Below are 14,824 nucleotides of genomic sequence, written 5' to 3' on the forward strand. Positions count from 1 at the left end.
GGCGAGTACGGCAGCAATAGTTGGCTGCTGCCAAGTGCGTGTCTCCGATCCTTCCAGCAGAAGCAGCCCAGCCACTGCTGGGTGCAGATTGCGGAAGGTGGAGGCCCCACTTGCCATGCACTTCTGGGTTTGGGTTTCTGGGCCCTGGTCCCTTGGCTCTCTAAGCACCAGGAAAGCTCCTTGCAAGTTTACCCGGGGGGACCTCCCCCAGCAAACTCCTCTATCCTATGGCCTAGTCCTGATGGCAGCAGTTGGTGGCAATTTGAGTAAACGGGTCAGTGAGTAGGGAACCGCTGACAGCGGACTGGCCTCCAGCTCCCACTCTAGCACCAGCATTGTCTCAAACACCATCATAGTCACCACCGCCGACTCATTTCGTTCTGGGCAAACAAGGGGCATGCTGTGGCAAGTCGAGGCAGGAGCAGGAAGTTCAAGCAGAACATGAAGCACAAGAAGGCAACAGCACCAAGAGAGTCAAGAGCACCATCCAAGAGATCCAAGGAGTGAGGCGCTACAATGCGCTTAGGAAAAAACAGAGCAGCGCAGGGGCAGGAAAAAAAGCAACAAAACAAGAGATGGAGACAGGACTCCCTCAAGCAGGAATCTTTCTCTGAGTCAGTGATACTTCTGGATGTTATAAACGAGAAGAAATCTCCCCAGCAAGCCACCCCTGTAAAAAAATGAAGAATAACAGAAAAGAAAAGAAAAGAAAAGAGGGGTACAAGATAACAGCCTTCCTAATAACAACAGAATGAGTTTTAATTAAAAAAAAGCTAGCACAAATAACATTAGTCTCTCATCTCAGACAAGAGTAACAACTCAAGGAGATCTTACATCACTCTTGCAACCGGACAATAAAACTACAGCAGAGCAACAACAAGAACGTGTCGATGCTCTTACGTGGGTCGGACAGGACCGAGTAGGTCAAGAGGACTCAGAAGATGGGCCAGTCCAGAAAATCCTGGTCATAATAAATACAACAAATACATTCATAACAGAAGCTGAAGTTCACCACCAAACTTCATGTGACTCTCTTTTTTCGCTAAACCTTAGTTGCTGGGAAGAACAGGAACAACTACTTGAATCATCTCAGCCACAGGAACCATTAAGTCCCCCAGAACAGGGGGTAGCTGAGGAACAACTACTAATAGAACTGTTAGAAGCTACAACTCCTGCACACACCATGGGTACACAAAGTCTTGATTACCCATGGACTTCATCGGTAACCTCGAATGGAGCAGTTGGAGCAGTAAGGTGCACAAAAGCAACAGGACCAGATCGGAGCGGGGCAGGAGGTATTTTTATTATGGTTAAAAAGACTCCACTCAATTATAATATTCCCACATCAAAACAAGCAGGGGAAAGTGACAATAATTTGCTCTCGCCAGTGAATCAATACTCAGAGTCAAACAGTGAACACTACCTCAAAATAAAGTACAAACAGATGCGAGTGATAGAGTTCCAGCCAGTACATTGGGTGTTTTATTATCGACTCTGGATTCAATCTCGTCAGAAATCTCTCACCAAGCAGATAAACATGACCTCCAAGTGGATCTTCTAAATATCATGGCTACCTCCATAATTGGAATAGATAAAAAGTTACAGTCACTCTACGATCTCATCATGAGAGCCCAACAGTGTAAGTACATGCAGCAAATCAACTGTCACTGTTTACCGACAGGTGAAAACCAGCAAAACTTAACATCAATCTTGACGGATATACTCAGGGAAATAAGAGCACAAGCAGCAAGGCCAGATACAAGCCAAAGTCTTCACGAACACGAGGAGAGTCCTCAAAAACATACCAAAACCTCAGTAGAAAAGCCTCAAATAAAAGACAATTGTTCTTCAACCAACCAAACCTCTACCATGGAAATTCCTCAGTCAACAGAAACAATAGATAGCCCCCTTGACATTCAAATCAAGAAGAACCCTGCTTCAACTAATCAGACTTCTTGTGGGGAAAATCCTCAATTAACAGAAACAGTTGACAGCTCCTTTGACAGACAAGTCATTCGACCAGCCAACAGTAAAACAGAGGAAGATGAAAAGAAGGAGACAGTAGAAGTAAAGCCGGTGGTTTCAAAAAATGAAAAAAAGAGATGAAGAAAATGGGTAACAAAGAAAAATTAACTAAAAAAAAGAAAATATGCCAATTATTCTCTCAACACAAGAACGAAAGGCCATCTATCCAGGAGAATGTACATAAGGAGGATTTAGACCCAGTAAGCGAACAGCCGGAAACCCAGAAATAGTTTCTAAGAGGAAAGTGAATGTAACAGACACACTCAACTCAAATAAAGATGAAGATCAACGGAGCAGGACAAAAGTCCACGTTGAGCCCGTTCCCAACAAACAAATATCAAGGGCACTCATGGCACAGGATTCTCTACTCCACAATCTGGTAGGAGAAAATATGCCCAAGGCTCAAGTGTGAAGGAACTCAGCAAACAGGGAAATTATTCTTGAGGAGCACAAACAGAGATGTTTCCAGGAACAACAAGGTGAGGGAATATGGCCAGTGCAAAATCAATACACAAGTTGGGTCTTGGAAGATCGCATGCTGCAAAATGTTATTCATCTGCCTCAGAAGTTTGATCAAGTTCACAGGTTCACAACAAATGGAAACCATTCAAACAAGTAAGTGTTTCTCCCCAATTACATTTCAAGAGGAAATGTTGACATCTTAAACAGAGGTACGATTATCAAACTGATAAAGGAAATGAGGTATATAGCCCATATTGAAACTACCAACTTGTTATCGGTTGAATTCAAAGTGCACCCATCTCTGATTAAGAGAAAGGATACAGTAACAAGTTGGTCCTCACCAGAAATAGTAGATCACATCATGATATATCAGCATAGGTTTAAGACCTGGGGGATTGAGCTACAAAGGATTGAGGTTCCATGCTACCCAGGGCCTCTTGCCCCTATAAAACAATGAGGGGGATCGATCCTAAGGGGTGCTATCCGTGCGGGAACCAACCAAAAAGAGATTGAGAAACTAAAAATCATTAATCCTCTAAGCATGTGTGGAAATGTACAAGGATAGAACAAGACCAATTAGGCAACAGAGGAAAAAAGGATAGGCCCGCTAAAACTCCACGCTCACACTCAATCCTGACAACATGTGTAAAGGCCCACAAGAAAGTCCCAAATTTCTTAACGGTTGCTCCTGGAATACCCCTGGGTTAGAAAAAAATGAAGCCGTGGATTTCCTCTTAAATTACGATATTATTTTGACTCAAGAAACGTGGAGCCTTAAACCACTGCCAATCATAGGTTATACTGACTACCACATACTGGCAGTAAAATCATCAAGATTTGAACGTCCAAAGGGGGATTTGTTTACGTATCTCTCAACCAAACTTGACTGGTCAATGGAAAAACAACCAACGGGGACAAAATGGATCCTTATTATAAAATTGGATAATCAAAAGACTGGCATGACACCGACATCAATAATGTAAATAAATATCTATAGCTACCCAAAAAGAGAGACTAAAGAGGTGCTCATAAATACCCTGAAAATGATAACGACAATGCAGAGACAATACGAGCAAGCACAGTTCATCATCACAGGTGATTTTAACACAAATGTATGCAAAAATGCCAGGAACATTCATCAAATGGGTAACAGATTCAGAAGTCAGCTATAATCTCTAGCTTTAAAACATTTGAACAGAAACACTAAAGAGGACTCTCCTGAATCAATCACTGTTCTAAGTGGGAACAAGAGCTCAACTATCGACCACACATTAGTGATCGAAAATGTAAGGTCTCAGAGGCAAAAATTCCAAATATTTCAACGCACAGAGAGCGATCATTTACCACAATCAATGCAATTGAAACAACGTTTTGCTCATCTGATGGCACCCAACAGGTTAATCTCTGTGCCCTTCCTTTGTAATCTAAAAAGCCTGAGATGGAGAGGAAAAGGGAAAGAGAAAGTAATGGCCGAAGTATACCTCAACGCAGGAACAAAAGAAGAATTCAACAAGGGAATAGGGAAGCAAGAAAATCAACAATCGGTAAACGGTGAAAAACTAAAGGCATGGGTTTCCTTAATAGCTGTCTTGGAAACATTCCCACTTAAAGGGAGACAAGCGCACCATATCCTCCATAGGAAGCATAATCTGGTGAACAGCCACTAACCCTGGTACTGTACGAAATATTATAAGCAAAAATGGCAAATTTTGCGAGAAATCAGAAAGGTTACAAAGCAGTTAAAACAAGGAGTACCCGATAAACGTAAGCAAAAAAAAAAAGATCTCAATACAAGAAAAGCTGCTGTGAAGCAAAAAAAAATCACCACGCACTCATTTGGAACAAACTTCTCGTGGTGAGTAAACAACCAAACAGGAAAGAATTCTGGCAGGTGATAAATGCCCGGACACCTGGGAAATCCAGACATCAAAACGCAGGGATCAACGCAGACACGTGGGTGGCTCACGTGCAAGCAATGTACAAAGAACCAGAGCTCAAATTAAAAACACACAGTCATGATACTATAACTTAAATGAGAAGGGGCTCATCATCAGCTACGCAGATATCCTCAGGGGCTCAAGAAAAAATGATCATGAATATGGAACATCAAATTAAAAATATCCATGAGGTTAGAGAAACAGACCAATTAAAAAAAAATCATAAAGAAACTAAAAACAGAAGGGCCGGCAAGCCCAAATGGTATACCAAATGCACTCTTTAAGGGAGAATCTTCATACTGAGCGGATTATTTTACAGTTCTTTTTAATGAGGTGTTTCTGACAAATAGAATTCCCGAATCATGGAAGGGAAGTATTTTTTAGCCAATTTGTAAAGGTGGAAATCCTTCACAGCCCAGCAACTATAGACTTATTGCATTAATAGATGTTGAAGCTAAGCTATATGCTGCCTGTCTGCTAGAACATCTTAAAAAATGGTCAAATGACAATAAACGGATACCTCAGTCCCAAACTGGATTCAAGGACGGTGCAGGCATACTAGGTAATCTTACAGCTCTAACACTACTAGCCAAAAAGGCCAAACACCAGAACAAGTGGATGTTCGCTTGCTCAATGGAACTAAGGTCAGCTTTCGATCTTGTGCGCCAAAGACACTTATGGTAAAAACTGGCTATGTGGGGCATCCCAAGCAACTTAATGAATGCCATCAAAGAACTGTACACAGGTATCTGGTCCTAGGTAAGACTAGGCGATGGCAGTTGTGTAACAAAGAAAATAGACACCCACAAGCAGGGGTGTGTGTTAGCCCCAAGCCTCGTTAATTTGTACTTTTCCGATCTTGAAGAAGCTCTCTGTGACGCTAATAGCCATCCACCAACATTAACCCAAGAGGAAATCAGGTGCCTGTAGTATGCTGAAGACATAGTGCTTCTTAGCCCAAAACCCCAATCAGGCTTCAACTCAGTATAAGTGCATTAGCTAAGTACGTGGCTCGGCATGGGCTAGAATTTAATTTATCTAAAACAAAGGTAGTGCAGTTAGTGGATGCCAAATACAAAAAAACATGCATGGTTTCTGGGCGGGAAAAAAGTAGAGGCAGTCGTCTCATACAAATATGTTATGTTATATCTGGGATTTAAAATCAAGAGAAAGCTGAGTTATAAGCAGCAGCTCTTAGCAATGACGGCTAAAGCCGAAAATCTCACCTATATTTTCAAAAAGAAAAAGAAAATGAGCATTTCTATCCTACAGCTGCCTACTATCCGTCATGTCGGCACAGTTAATGCCTTCTGTGACCTATGGTACCGAAATTAGGAGGGGTCACGAAATTTCACTTATAAATAACATCCAAACAAAAGTTTATAAAAACATCTTCCTCATTCAGCAATTAGCATCACCAGCTCAAGTCTGACTCGAGTTTGATTTGACCAATCAAATACTCCGGAGTAAAGGTGCTTTTATTAAACTATGTGGGAAGCTCAGAGCATCTAGAACTGACTCCATCGTGTACCTGTGCTGGAAATAAATAGAAGCTCAAAGAGAGAATACAATACAAGGTTCCTGGGGCTGCTACCTAACTCGGGTTATAGAGGATATTCCCGCCCAAGAAATTTGGAACTCAGGCATGGGGAAACAGGCCCTCAACAAAGTAATTAACCTGTCAACAAAACTCCTGTTTAACACAACAGATGAAAACAGCTTATTATAAAGACGTCACATTTGGACGGCGATTAAGTCATATGGTACAAGGAAAGCTCAGGACTATTTCTCAGCTCATTTTTCAACTGTTTTAAAAAAATCAAATTATGAATTTACGCTTTGGTATGTGGGAAACAAAGGATCTGATACCCTCCTGGGAAGACCAGCATCAAAATCAAGACTGCAGATTGTGCAACTACAAACATGACTCCCTACCACATATTCTCTGTGCATGTCCAAAGTTATTAAAAGAAAAAATGTTTTTTGAAATAAATATTTATTAATATGAACATTTGAACATGCAGAGACGCTGTAACCACCTGGTTAGGTGGTTCTTTGATTCCATTGGTCTGCAGGGGGGTAACATTTATAAACACGTACCTAAAGAAATTGGGTCGAGTTCCAGAAGAAAATCAAACAAGCTAATATATAGTTTTTATGATGAGGACGCATTTTATGATGAGAACGATTGATAGGGTTGCAGCACTTTATGGACAACACAAACTAGTCTTGATTTTATTAAATGTAGAAAAATGAACAAAGATTTTTATACTTTTTATTAACTTTTTTATAGGATACTCTAAGCAAGTAAATGAAATAATATGGTATAATGGTTTTAAAAGACCAAACATTTGAATAAACCTTGTTGACAAGTCTCTGATGATGTGGATGTGTGTCTACATTGCTGAAGTTATGCATATGAATGTACAAGACCCACACAAAAAGCCAGGCAATGCAGCATCAATTGAATGTATTTTCCAAGCAATGTTTCAAGTAATATAGTTCAATGACAATTTGTAAAAGGTGTAGGAAAGTGCCCCTTTTTACATGGTTACCTGCCACTTTTTGCCTGACACATGATGCACCTTTGACTTGGTGTGCCCTGGGTCCCTGCCAATCAGATTCCCAGGGCATGTGTTCTTTCCCAAAGCTGTACTTCTGTACCCACAATTGGCACATCTCTGGCCACAAGTAAGCCCCTTGTAAAAAGTACCATGGCTGCTGCACCGAATGTGCCAACCTTATAGGCCCTGTACCTTAACACCCACACACTTCCAGTGCAGGCTGTGTGTTTTGGTGCAGAAAAAAGTGAAGAGTCAACATGGCTCACATCCCTGTGTGCCATGCCTGCAATACGCTGCCTGGGGCTTAGGTAAGTCACGCCTCTAACAGGGTGCACTAGCTCTAGGTGAGGATACAGTGACATGAGCCCTGCACCTCGACAGTGTGTAAGTCCATTCTTAGAAATTGGGAGTGTAGTATATCCATAAAGAGTATATAGTCTGGGAGTTGGTCATTACGAACTCCAGAGCTCCATAATGGCATAACTAAAACGTGGGAAGTTTGGCAGCAAACGTCTCAGCACGTTAAACCTACACTGATGCCAGTGTGGGATTTAATGTAAATTGCACACAGAGGGCATCTGAGAGATGCCCCCTGAAATGTGATCAGCCATGGTGTGGCACCTAAATGTCTGCCCCCCATTTGCCACCAACAGACAAGTTTCTGGACTCCTGGGTAGAGAACCTCCGCTCTCTAGGTCCAGAAACAAAGCCCATCCTGGACAGAGGTGTCTTGCCTCCTCCCCCAGGATGGGTTGGGTCCACAAAAGGGAAGCCTCAAAGGCCTGCCCCCTCTGTATGCTGTCCCTGCCATTTGCTTCTCCCAGCAACTGGCTCCCACCAGTCCGGACCCCCACTTTGGGCGGGAGAATTGGCAGGAAAACCGAGCTAGGAGGAGAGGTGTGCCCACCTTTACCAAACCCATTCCCCAGGCACACATCTCAGTCCCCTCCATCTTGGAGATGAGGAGACCCAACCAATTAGGAAGAGGCTCATGCCCCCTCCCACTTGTCCTGACCTGCACACCTCTGTAACACCCCTAAATGTAGTATTTTGGGGTGACCCAAACCTTGCTTCCTATGAGCACCAGTTTTATTTAACAAAGAATCCAAGACCATAACCTGCACCCAGGCGGCTCCATGGTTCTGCACCACTCTGCACCTGATGCCCACAGCCCAAGTTCAAGTGACCCAACACCACGCGGAGGTCTCCCCAGTGATCCTGACCTGTGATATGGTGATCCCTGACCTCCCTCAAGCTTCAAGATGACGCAAGCAGCCTCACCCTGAAGGATCCCCCCAACCGCGACCAGAGCTGGTAAGAAGACCTGATGCAAAAAGACACTCTTGCACCCGATGCCCCACTGAGTTGGATGGCCCAACTGATGGTATCCAGGCATCCTCCAAGAACCCAACTTACCTCTCCAGCTGGTGGTCCCCTTTAGGGAGTCTCCCTGTCTGAGCCTGTAGCCTCTCTGCTGAACCCGAGGTCTCCATTGGAATCCACATGGTCCTTGACGCCTTCTTGGCAAGCTGCACCCGGCCGTCCCTGTCCTTCTGGTGGTACAGGCCCTGTGCTGACTGTTGGCCCCTGCAGTGATGACCTTAACCCCAGGAGCTTTGTTCCCACACCTGAGTGGCCTGTTCTTAAGCAGTCCCTGACCGAAGGCCCCATTAGCCCTATTGGCTAGCATTGTGCCCCTGCATTCTGCACTCGGCCGCCCCAGTGCCGCTGGTGATGCAATTTGAGTGCCATCCTAGACCTTGGAGAACCTTTTCCTAACCCCCAAAACTCCCCCTCATTAGTTGTTTACTTACATTAGAAACCGCTAACTCTTTTTTACCATAGGAACCAATGTTGTGATGTTTTGTTCCTGAAACTGTTCTGTTGAACTGAACTTTGTATGAAAGACAAAGTAACTAAACTGAAAATCCTAAAAATTCTTACTTACCTTGTATTGTGAGATCCCTGGTGTGGTATCTATGGATACCACTCTGAGTAGTCGATGTAGTCAAAAAGTAATCTAAAAGTATTCCAAAAGTAATTACTGTGTAATTTAAACTGTTTAAAAAGCCAATCCAAACCTGTAACAATTGCAAATTAAACCACAACTATACTTCTTTGTAAAGTCTTGCATTTGGGAATATGTTTTACTTACCTGTCCTAAGTCCTGCTTGGTTCTAAAAATAAAACATAAGTATATCTTTTTTATACTTACCTAATTGGTCTGGATTCAGTCTCTGAGTGTGTCATCGCCATCAGCCTTGAGTGAGTGAATACAGTAAATGCTTAACACAACCTCTAGATAAGGCTTCCTGCTCGCCCACACTACCACAAAGAGAGCTGTTAATACTTACCTAATTTATCCTCTGCTATACCTCTGGAGACTCCCCGGGCTCTGTAGACAATATACCTTACTTTGGTATAGTATATACCGAGCCAGCTTTCTACATTAACGTGAAACCTCATTTTGCCTAATGTAAGTTTTATTAGAGATGTTAAATTCTACTCTAAGAGATGTGCTTGAAATTTTTTTCATCATTTGTTTTGAGTTCATCCTAATTTTTATTTAATTTAAACACTATTTTTCAACGATAATATGCAACACAGTAAAGTAATGAAAGTTGTTGTGCTGTGCTGTCTGAATATGGGAGTGCAAAACAGTTTTTTATCTAATACAACTTATGGTGTTGTTGTGCTGTGAGTTTGTGATTGTGCACTATATACTGCCATGTGCCAACACAGACACACTAGCATCCTAATGCAAGTGTGTCTGCCTTGAGCTAAGCATAGTTTAGTCACCATGCATTGCCTCAAGGTATACAAAATGTAGCATTTGTGGTGTTTTACTCTTTGTATGTGAGTTGTACGATTCAGCACACAAGCAAATATATAAAATGCTGGAAAAATTTGAAAAAAAACATCTCTTTACACCTGCGGTAAGGAGGTGCATTGGTCGTATCTAATCCTTGCATACCAATATTTGGACATAGGTATTTCTGACAAAACCCATGTGCACTTGAATGTGAATACCCATGCATCATCCATGGAACATATCACTGATGCAAAAATAAGCAAGGAAGTGAATTGTACAGCTTTGCCTATAGTTTAATAACAATCTCATGCAACAAGGAATTGTTGTGGGATTTTAAACTTCTACACAACTCGGTGTTTATGGCCTTCTCAACAAAAGTAATATTAAATCAACAAACCAACTGTGAAACTACAAGAGATAGTGAAATTTGATTTAGCAATGTTTTAGTGCTTATTGTGGTCAGACTATATCATAAAATGAAGTTATTTCATTCTTTTTTTATAGAAATAAAAAACATGCTTTTTTCAATCCATAAATATGCCCTTCCTTTTTAATTTCATTTTCTGTTTCAGCGGAAGAACAAGTTTTGCCTGAGCTGCGGGCTGCCAGCGGTGTGTCTCCTGGCCTCAACTCTACCCTGACCCCTTTGGATGATGACACCATTAATGAAATGCTGGAAGTTCTCAATGGTTCTCCTTCCACCCTAGCAGGGGATGAAGACATTACTGTGCTGTGTCTCTAAGTGATTCGACCCAGACTTCTTACCATCCTACACCTGTCCAGTGTGGGTTGAAAGACCATGATGAGCTGGAGGTAGACATTTAAAGAAAAGTGTATGGGGTCTAGCTGCAGATGATGGAGGAGGTCAAGTCAGAGACAAAAGCACTCTAGAAGGAGTCTGGATGTACCTGAGTCCCAAAAAGGGCTTGGCTGTGGCTATCACAGACGCACATACTTAGCTTTGTGGAATCAATGAGTCTCTGATATTGCTGGTGTTATGAGGAAGAAGGCTGAAAAACAACATCCGTCCCCCTCATGCACTAATGATGTGGTCAAGCAGCTAGAGAACATCAATTCCTCCATTCAGTATTATAACATGGAATTTAGTTGAATATGGTTCACCATGAGTGCCATCAACAGCAATGTTGTTGCGTATTGCCAAATCAACAGTCCCTTGCTAGAGAGTATCTTGTAGCCTTCAGAACACTCACTAAAGTTTTAGGTACCTTGCGACTTACATCTTCCTTCTCTTTTGAATTTGAATTAGGCATTAGTCCCCCTGCACTGTTCTTCAATCACAACATGAGAAGCATGCAGATTAATCAGAGGATGAAGATATAGAAATCACTACTTGGAAACTCAAGGTTACTAAATAATCACTAATGAGTTGTTCTTGACCAGTTCTATCCTTAATCCTGTTATTGCTATCATACCATCTTTTTGCATTTTCTCTGCTGAGGTGATGGTGTTCATTTTGTAAAAAATGTGGACATTGTTCAGTATTATATTAAAGATTTAACCACATAAGAGAAAATACAATACAATGGCTAGTCAAATCGCATGACGTTTAAAGGTACATTGCATAGTCAAACAAAGCATAGTATCATGCAAGTTTTCTTGTGGCTCACATCTCAGAGAACAGTCTCAGTCTTGCCTTTCCACATAGAACACATGACAGGAAGATGGACTTTCCTAATGTAGGTGTTAAAATTATAGAAGGGACCATGCACACTAGCCTTTTTCGGAAGAGCACCATGGGAAACAGTGTCCTACATGCTCATAGGTACCATACAAAGAAACTCAAGTGCAGTATTTGTTTTGGGGAGCTAAATGCAACTGCAGCACATCACAGACCTTACGAAAAAAGGAGAAAAGGATGACCCACAGATTCAGGGCTAGGGGCTATCCATTGAAGATCCCTGGAATGGCTAGTGATTAAAGCTAGTAAATAGCCTCCTCACCAGGAAGTGTAGGGAGAAGAGTGGACCCAACAAAGTAAAACTTATTACCACTTTTAATAGTGCATCCTTCAATTGAAAGCATATGCTCAAGAGGCATTGGCATGTGGTGAAACAAGACCCAGTGATAGGAGGGAAAGTGACACCCCCCCCCCCGTCATAGGTGGGGGACATACTGGTGGACAGCTACACTAGGACACAGGGAAAGAATGAGGGGGTGGCTTAAGGAACAACAAGGCTTTTGCAAATGTGGATAATGCAAAGCCTGTAGAGGGTGCAGGAATCAAAAGACATATCAGTTGCCCACAGATAGAACAGCTAACATCCACAAATTCATCACTTGCAGCAGTATATGTTCTGGTTTGCCATTGCAGTCACCAATATGCTGGCAGCACAATTTTCCCAGTAAAGAATAGTGATGTGAATTACCCTGTAGCTAGGCATTGGGCAAAGAAGCATAATCAAAACCCTGACCTTTTATTCATTTTTGGAGCTGACAGGATTGCCAGAAACCCACATGGAGGCGACAGAGATAAGATTAGACTCCTTGGGCCATATTCACAAGGAGCTATCGCCAAATTAACTGCACTTTATCACAGCCAAAGTCGTGATAAATTTACCTTCCCATTCACACGCTGATGCTTACAGCCCACAGCACCAGTTTACCCGCGATAGCAGCTGCAAAAAACATTGCCACAGAGGATTCCCTCAACTATCGCTAATGAGATGCAAAGTAGGCGTTCCCGTGCCAAAAGCCGCGACAACACCACACCTCAACATTCTCAACGACCAGCTCGATCAGCGATAAGAACACAAAACCGGCGATAAGGCGTGTTAGCACAAGGAAATCTACACCTGCTCTGACCTGGTGTTAAGTCGGACGGCAGCCAGCACCACAAAAGGGAGACCAGCCCAGGGCCACATCAGAATGGCAACAGATGCCATTGAGCCACACATCATGCGGCCTGGACACCCAAGTGGGCCACAACACCCACCAACACCACCCCCCGGACAACCTCTCCCTGGCACCCCCCCAACAAAGACATGCCACATCAGCTACACAAAAACATGTACAAAATATTCTGCATGATGTCGCACAATCATAACAGTTGAAATGCATTTGTCATCTCAGAAATGAGCATTACACATTCACTTTCGAAGCTACAAATAAAACTTTATTGAAATGAACACCAAAATTAAATGAAGACACATGGCGGTTCCCCGCGGGACAGTCCGTTGGTCACAGCCTGCAAGACAAAAAACATGATGAGAAAGTGTGTCCTGCGCTCATCAAAGGACAGAGAGCGAGAAGAGGAGAGAGAGAGAGGAAGAGAGGGAGAGAGAGAGAGAAGAAGAGAGGGAGAGAGAGAGAGAGAGAGAGAGAGAGAGAGAGAAGAAGAGAGGGAGAGAGACAGAAGATGAGAAGGAGAGAGCGAGAGAGAAGAAGAGAGGGAGAGAGAGAGAGGGAGAGAGAGAGAAGAAGAGAGGGAGAGAAAGAGAGAGAGAGAAGAAGAGAGGGAGAGAGAGAGAGAGAGAGAAGAAGAGAGGGAGAGAAAGAGAGAGAAGAAGAAAGGGAGAGAGAGAGAGAGAAGAAGAGAGAGAACCGCCCCTGCACACCTAGGCCACACTACTCACCTACTGCCACCAGTGTGTCTCCAACCAAGTGCCGGTATCTATAGCAGTACACCAGGACAAACATCTGATTCAGAGCCGTAATCTGAAACAGAGTCCATATACATGACTGGCACAGTACACACACTTGCACAAGTTAACATCGCCTACCCACCCGTGCACACCCAGGCAGAGACATCACAAAGGCACCCGCCGCCCACGGAGCATGCCCGCCCATGCACACCCAGGCCTCAATGCTCACCTTCGGCCACTGGCGTGTAGACTGGATGTCCCACCACGTGCCACTGCAAGCCACAAACCCGGGGCCCGCGGACGTGGCATCCTCCACACCATGCAGCTACTTTCCGCAGGCCAACAGGTCTCACGTTTGGTGCTGGGTCTTGAATACTCCATTGCAGAGGACATACCAGTGCACCCGGCAACATCACAGGCTGCACACCCACTCAGTTTTGATTTGTTCAGCATTACGTACATCAATTTGTGTCTTTTGCACACCCGATCAGCCCAATGGGTGCCACTAAGTCTGTGACCCGGAAGCGAGGCCACGTAGCGGCAGGCCCGTGCTGCCCACTGGCTCCGGCCGACACTGCGGTCCAGCAGGGCACACAAAACCTGAGTTGCCCGGACTGCCGGGACGGGGCATCATCGCAGGGTGCCCACCCACTCAGCAGCTTAAGGTGCCACTTACTCCGTCACCGTCCCGTGGTGGGGTGCCTGTGCCTGCCGCAATGCGCCAGGTGCGACTAACCCTGTGCAACCCCAGTCAGCACCACGTGGTGGTCGGCCCATGCCGTACGCAGGCCTGGCATGCCACTAACCCTGTGCAACTACAGTCAGCGCCACATGGTGGTCGGCCCGTGCCGTACGCAGGCCTGGGTTCCCACTAATCCTGTGGCAACAAAACTCTTGTGCTCTTCATGATTGGGAACCGTGGTGTCCGTCATCCAGTCACCACAGGCAGAGGAGAATGTGACGTCGTCGGCCCCTTATGTTGGCGGAGTCACATGGCCTGTGACGCCTGTGCTGGATGGGTGTGGTGTGCATGCAAACCTGTCCTCAGGGAGTGGCTGTGACATGCTGACAACTAGACCAGTGACCTGCACACCACCAGCGAGTTCGCCTGCGATGGGGAGCAATGAGGGCCCCCCCTCTGAGCTTAAGCGGAGTGGTCTGGCCTGCCGTACGCCATACCAAGCGCAGGGCTTGCCACAATGACACGTGGGCTCTTGGCATGGTTCAGTCCATGTCCGGACAAGGAAGTGAGTGATACGTTTGTCCCTGTTGTAGTGTTCACGGGACCTGGTACACAATATGCAATGTAGCACCATCTGACTGGAATCCCACAGGATGAGCATCATAGACGCAAGGGAAATCACTGCCCCTACATTCGTCCACACATGCATGCATGACTGATGAAAGACATGACACAGCAGT

The sequence above is a fragment of the Triturus cristatus genome, chromosome 8 (genome assembly GCF_964204655.1).
Source record: "Triturus cristatus chromosome 8, aTriCri1.1, whole genome shotgun sequence".
NCBI classification, from domain to species: domain Eukaryota; kingdom Metazoa; phylum Chordata; class Amphibia; order Caudata; family Salamandridae; genus Triturus; species Triturus cristatus.